The sequence below is a fragment of the Dipodomys merriami genome, unplaced genomic scaffold (genome assembly GCF_024711535.1).
Source record: "Dipodomys merriami isolate MVZ:Mamm:240054 unplaced genomic scaffold, mDipMer1.0.p SCAF_25, whole genome shotgun sequence".
Taxonomy (NCBI): Eukaryota; Metazoa; Chordata; class Mammalia; order Rodentia; family Heteromyidae; genus Dipodomys; species Dipodomys merriami.
This window is the reverse complement of record NW_027203937.1, coordinates 19,708,329-19,714,328: the sequence shown is the minus strand read 5'-3', so window position 1 is coordinate 19,714,328 and position 6,000 is coordinate 19,708,329.

Genomic DNA, 6,000 nt, shown 5'->3' with positions numbered 1-6,000 from the left:
CAAAAGTGGGATTGCTGGGTTATAGGTGAGCTCTATGTGAAGTCTTTTGAGGAACCTCCATACTGCTTTCCAAAGTAGTTGAACAAGTTTACACTCCCACCAACAATGCAATAAGGTTCCCTTCTGTCCACATCCCCTCCAGCATCTATTGTTGTTAGAGTTCTTGATTTTTGCCATTCTAACTGGGGTGAGGTGGTATCTCAATGTTGTTTTGATTTGCAACAAATACTTTCTTTCTGGCAAACACAATCAACACAGGTATAGACTTATTTAAGAAACATGTTTATGGTGTCACAATGATTTTTACATAGCTCCAATTGTACTAATATTTGGAGGTTTAAATCTCTAATGGAATATAGTTACAGTTATGTGACAGTGAACATTAAATGTTTTAGGATTTTGATTAGGAGAGCTGTGTGCTGCTTCTCCTCATGTCATCAATGTATAGAACAATGTCTGAGACTTCTTAGAATCTCATCAATGTTGGTTAAATGATGAGCTTATAAAGCGTTTTCTTGTTGCTAATGGAGTCAAAGGCGGTATATTTGGGGCTAAGTTTTACCATAAAATCTATACGTAGGAAATTAATTCCTATAGTATTAAGGTAAGTGATGCATTCAGGATTGAAAGAATAATTCTTAATCCTGAAATAAATTATGAGGCAAACACAAAATTGGCATAGGAGTAGGGCCTTTGGACCTTTGTACGTATATTTCTTGCTGTACTTCCTTTACATCTTCATTTAGTTTCTATAGTAATTATGTGTAAGTTTTCTTCAATTAGCCTCCAAGTTTGAGAACTAGACAATTCAAAGCAAAACAGAAGAGCGGTTATGGTGACACTTATCAGTACTCTCAGCTATTTAGGAAATGGAAGTAGGAAGATAGCCTGGACAAAAGGAAGAGACATTATCTGAAAAAAGAAGCTAGACCCCAAAGGACTGGGTGTGTGGTTCAAAAGGCAGAGTTTGCCTAATAATAGCAAAGCCCAAGTTCAAACCCTAGTATGGCCTAAATTAATAAATAAATTAGAAAAACAAGGAAATAAGCAAAGATGCCTAAGTACCTAAATTGGCAGAGGTCAAAGAAAGATTTAATATGACAAGACATCTCTGTGTTTCTGTTTGTCTGTCTGTCTTTCACAAACATACATATACCATATTATTAATAAGGAAGGCTAATTGAAATTCTAAAATTGAAGAATAGGATTTTTAAGTGATATAGAAATAAATTCAAGTCTGATATTTTTTAATAAAATTAAGTAAATTTGGAAGAAATGGTACAATCACAAAAAAGGGGGAGGGGAATCCCAAAATGTTGGTTGATGGAGAGAAAAGTAACTGAAAAAGTTACTTTTCATGTTTGTTCTGCATTAGAGAATTAGTTATTCTGGTGTTTATGAAATCAACTGTTCAGGGATGATAAAGAATGGGAAATCATTCTTTGAAAGAAATTAAAATGCAAAAATGCATACATTCCTTTAGAAAGATTTTTCACCATATTATATCATAGTAAGCATAAGATGAATACAATTTGGTTTACAATTATAGAAGGAGGTAAGTTATATGACCTTATTATAAACATGTGATATAGAATTAAGTGTCTACACATTAGGTCTATAAACTGATGAAATGAACCTATACCTATGTCTATGAAATCATTACTACAATGAAAGTACTAACTGGAAAAATGGTCTCAGGTGCATTTGTGATGTAACCCTACATCAGTTGTTATTTATGGGAAATACTTACCTGAATGTAGTTAATAAAAACAAGTTTGCATATTTAAATTTTTCCATGCAAATGTGAATGTGGGATGTTCAATTACATTTGATCTAATTTCTTTTATATTTTAGGCTTACATTTTATAATAATTCAACTTTCATACAAAATATATCCACTATATATAATTACATATAATTATATATAATATTATACATGAATTATGGATATAATATTTATCCATTCATTTTTCCATGTACATTTGTGTTCTTTCCAGGTGGAGCTCTTCTAAATAAACCAGCTATTCACATTTATACAAATTGTTTTGCACCTATGTTTTCATTGGTGGCTAGAAACCTAGTGTGAAGTTATTGCATCATAGGTTGGATTTATGCTTGCAGTTTAGGAGGTAGAGAAAGATGGTGGCAGAGCAAGATGCTTTAGTAATGGTTTCCTCATAGAGACAATGTTTGTACTGTTGTGCATGCACCAAACCACCTTCAAAGTCCACAGGAAGCAAAGTGAAAGACCACGGTGCCTGGTTTTGGTAAAAAAAGATAAGAATAAATACACTGAAGAAGACAAGAAGTAAAAGGTCAGATAATGTGATGTTAGTAATGAACCCTTAGATATGTATATAAATGTTTTTTTCTTTCATGCATTTGTTTCTAACGCATTTATAAGATTATTTCTTTGTTGCTTTGTATGTCCTTCCCCCACAGTATAACCCCTGCTTTCACTATATTTCATGTCGGTATAATGTGTGGAGGAGATGGGGAAAAACAAGTCGTTTAAGGATATAGGTGGACCCATTGCAACAATGAGAAGTACAAGTTGTCATGTCAAAAATGAGCTTTACAACTTTGGGGGGGGGCGGGTGGGGTGGGGAGAATTGCGTGGGGGGGCGTGGGGAGACTGGGAAGAGATGTGAAGGGTAAACAAAGGAGGAGGCTGCAATGCTTGATAAGAAATGGACTCATTATCTTGTCCATGTAATTGTAACCCCTCTGTACAGTATGTTCACAAAAAATAAAAATAAAACAAAAGAAGACAAGAAGGATATAGCTGGTGATGTGAAGCTTCACACAGTGAAGTTGTAGTAATATAACATAAGTTGATTTGTATCCTGCTTGGGGCAGGGAGAAGGAATGAATTCCAAACCTCAGAATTAAAACCCAGTACAAGTCCTGCTGTGGCGAAACTTGGTGTTGGCAACACCCATGGCTTCTCCATCTGGGCCAGTACACACATAAACAGCCTCTGATCAGTCTATTTTTTTTTTTTTTTACTGATTTATTTATTTTTGTGTTGGTATTGGGACTTGAACTCAGAGCCTTGTGTTTTCCCTTGGCTATTTCACTCAAGGCCAGCATTCCTCAACTTGAACCATTGTTCTACTTCTAGACTTTATTTATTTATTTATTTTTACTGTCACAGGTATTCCTGCCTCAGCTGGCTTCAAACCAGGATCTTTAGATCCTAGCCTCCTGAGTACCTGAGTAGGTAGGATTAGCAATATGAATCATGGGTCCTGGGTTTTAGACATGCTTTACTCAGACATGTTAGCTCTATTACACCTCATATGACCTTGAATACACAGCTAAGATCAGCTCTGCAGTCAATATGAATGAATCCTGGTGTGTCCAAGCGGTTCCAATCATCAGCTAGCTCCTCTTGGTAGAGTCTTTAGATCCACATGGTGCACATGGACACAGGCAGGCAGACAGAGATATGCTGGTCAGCAACCCTTGTGCTTGGTTGCAGAAGGCATGTCATACCAATGTAAGCCTTGATCTTTTCCCAGGTCTGCACTGCTCTTGGTCCACTGTGTTCTACAGATGTTATTCATCATTGCAAGTGTCCTTGCTCAGGGTATCTCAACTCTATTTCTCCTCCAAACCCAGGCAGAGCAACAACACACAGACAGTAACTGTCTCTTAGCAGAAGTAAAAGAAGGTGGCTGCCAATTCATTGTTAGTAAGACTGAGGCTGGTACTTTCACAGTAAGGCTAGGGCCAAGGTATAGTGGATCGATCAGTGTTTATGTGCATCTTGCAATCCAGTAGGGCCTTGTTTGAGTGGAGAAGCATCTTTTATATACTCCTTCAGGCCATTGTAAGAAAACATACCAGCTGAAGATTAGATACCACCCTGCTGTGGTGACCTCAAGTGTTGAAACAAGAATGTTTTAATAGACTCATTGCAAAGCTGGACTTAGTATGTCATCTAGTGGTGAGATAGTAGAAGTATTTACAGGCTCAGAGAAATCAGGAAAACTGCTTAGGCATCATGCAATAATAAGCAATGGGGAAGAAAAATGCAAATTTAAACATATCTCAAAGACCACAGTGGAAAAGAAAGTAGAAACAAATAAGTTTACCAGAAAGAAGAAAGAAGACCAAAGGATTCCCCCCAACTTGTTCAAAGAATTCAAAGTACTTAGTAATGAAAGCAGAACAAATTGAGACAACACTGAAATACCACTTAAGTCCATATGAATCAGAAGAAAAAAAAAACAGTTAAAACTGACAGAGGTCTAATGAAATAAATAAGTAAGTACTTTTGAGTATGTACCTCTAGAGTGATAATAGATAGGTCCAACCACAATGGATAAAAATCTATTTACTTACTTTACTTTGAAGGAATAAATATGAATGAGCTCGCAGCCATATAAGCATGTCAGTATGGAAAAAATACAAATGTGAGATGAATGCAACTGTGTTTCAAAAAGATTGTAGAGGAAAAAAGGTTAACAGAAGAAATCGTAAAATGTACTAAATGCTTGTCCTCGATTTGAACTTAGGACTGGGCACAGTCCATGAGCTTTTTTGCTCAAGTTAGTGCTCTACTACTTGAGCCACAGCCCCACTTCTGACTTTGTGGTGCTTCATTGAAGGTAAGAGTCTCATAGACTTTCCTGCTTGGCCTGGCTTTGTACTGTGATCCTCAGAGCTCAGTCTCCTGAGCAGGTAGAATTACAGGCGTGTGGTACCAGCTCCTGGCTTCTAAAACAATATTTGATCATAAAAAGGATTTATGAATCTTCAAGGGAATATGGCACTTAAAGCTATAGAATAACAAAACTTGAAATTGCCCAAGTAAGTTTGTGCATCCTATCTTTGTGGTTGGGGTCACCAACAGACTATCAGATGAGGAGGTCCATTTCTGTAATCATGTAAGCCTCCCCATCCCTCCTATATCTCTTCTTTAACATATTTCTTTTGTTTTCCCAGGATAGATGACATTATCAGTACTGATTTTAATTTGTTTGTTTATACACAATAGAGTAAAGAAAAGCTATTCAATTAACCAACCATATGATCTGAAGACCATGGTATGGAAAGTATTTGAAATGTAGGAAACATTTAGTGTCTCCAAGTTCCTTTGTACTAGTAAACAAACAAACAAACAAACAAAGGTCAACATGACTTATTTGGAGGATTTTGGAGCCTGGCCTAGCATTGAGCATCCAATCTTAATCAGCTGATTGTTAGATACCCTATTTATGGGGGATGTTCTAGAAACATAGGCAACAGAGAAATTTTAAAACCAACCACATTTTCAAGGGAATCATTGACAAATAATAGAAACTTATGAATATTTAGAAAGTTCTAGCTGAGAGAATGTACACATAATTGTTTTGTCTGCACAGAGTCAGTTTTGAATCCCATGATTTGTGGCATTTGTGCTTGCCATTCCCCTCACCCCCAATCTTTATCTTTCATTAAAGGTCATTTCAAAGGCTCGGAGAGGACTAGTGGGGTTTCTGAACTGTTCTAAGCGGATCAATTCTAACACATAACCAGTGGAAGAAAAGAGAAGCAGGGTCACAGAGCCTTAAGATTTCAAGGGGAATGAAACAATGAGGATTCAATTTAGCTGCCTTTAAACATGTACAAAGTCCTTCTTCTGTATGTGGCATTTACAACCCTCTGAGGATACAGGATATGAATTCCCAGTACAAATTAGATCTGAACACGCCTCGCTATGTTAACTTAGTTGGCTTATAATGATTGCCAGAGGGAGTGAAATAGTGTACAGATGATAGAAGAGATGGCAATGATGATTCTCTCTGCAGATTCTGTACCAGAACCAGATCCCTGAAATCTTTCATGATAGGCCCAAACACAGTCCTCTCGGGTTTAAATGTAGAACCCAAGAGATATCCAAAGAGAGGTATAAATAGACCAGTCCAGATTTGTTATCTGTGTTATGGTCCTCTCCTTTTGATTTTTCTCCTCTCAAACTGGTAACTATTTTCAAGATTTTAATAAATACCA